The sequence below is a fragment of the Rhinopithecus bieti genome, unplaced genomic scaffold, assembly GCF_001698545.2.
Source record: "Rhinopithecus bieti isolate Rb0 unplaced genomic scaffold, ASM169854v2 scaffold_18620, whole genome shotgun sequence".
Lineage (NCBI taxonomy): Eukaryota > Metazoa > Chordata > Mammalia > Primates > Cercopithecidae > Rhinopithecus > Rhinopithecus bieti.
This window is the reverse complement of record NW_016809631.1, coordinates 174426-175225: the sequence shown is the minus strand read 5'-3', so window position 1 is coordinate 175225 and position 800 is coordinate 174426.

Below are 800 nucleotides of genomic sequence, written 5' to 3'. Positions count from 1 at the left end.
TGCTTTCCTAACAGAATAGCCCCATACTTTAAGATTTTTGAGTTAGTAAGCTACTTTTTTGCTTTTTTGATTTAGGATAATTCTGAACTGAACTAGTGAGGTGTGCTCACAATGAGGTTTCCTCTAAAAGTTATTTGTTTTACTTTTTTTCTGTTAGCAAAGCAGCTGCTGCTACAGTTTGAACGCATTTGGGCCATCTGCGGGTTACTGGGTTAAGGATTTTTGATAGGAAGGCCTCAGTGCTTTCAGAATACGCCCTTGTTTACACTGACAACAAAGTGGTATTGGAGCTTTATAGGGTTATGGAGAATACCTTCAATTATCAATTACAGGTTTTAAATTCACCTTGGCTTTTAAAGAAATAGGGTACACTTTTTTTTTCTCTTAACTACTTGTATATATCTCTTTTTCTCTCTTTCTTTGATTTTCCTTTTGCCTCTGTCTCTTCCTCTCTCTCTTCTCTGTCTCTCTCTCTCTCTGTCCCACTTATGCTGCAGTTCTCTCAACCACTGTGGAGAGATCTAAAACCAGCTGTAACCAAGTGTCTATGTATGGGAACTGGTCTGCGTGCCCTGGCTTTACAGGTTACTTTGTGCCATACCTTTGAAACAAGGGACCTGTCCAGGCTTCCTTCTGATGGCCAACCCATCTCTAATGCTGGCCAGTCTATTTTACACGAAGTTTTAAGTTTTCCTGGTGTCATATACTCCATAGTCTCCCTTAAGTCCTTTCTTGAAATTTTTCAACATAGTTCCTAATAGGGTGGGCTTATTTGTGCCTGACCCATGCTTCTTTGAGAC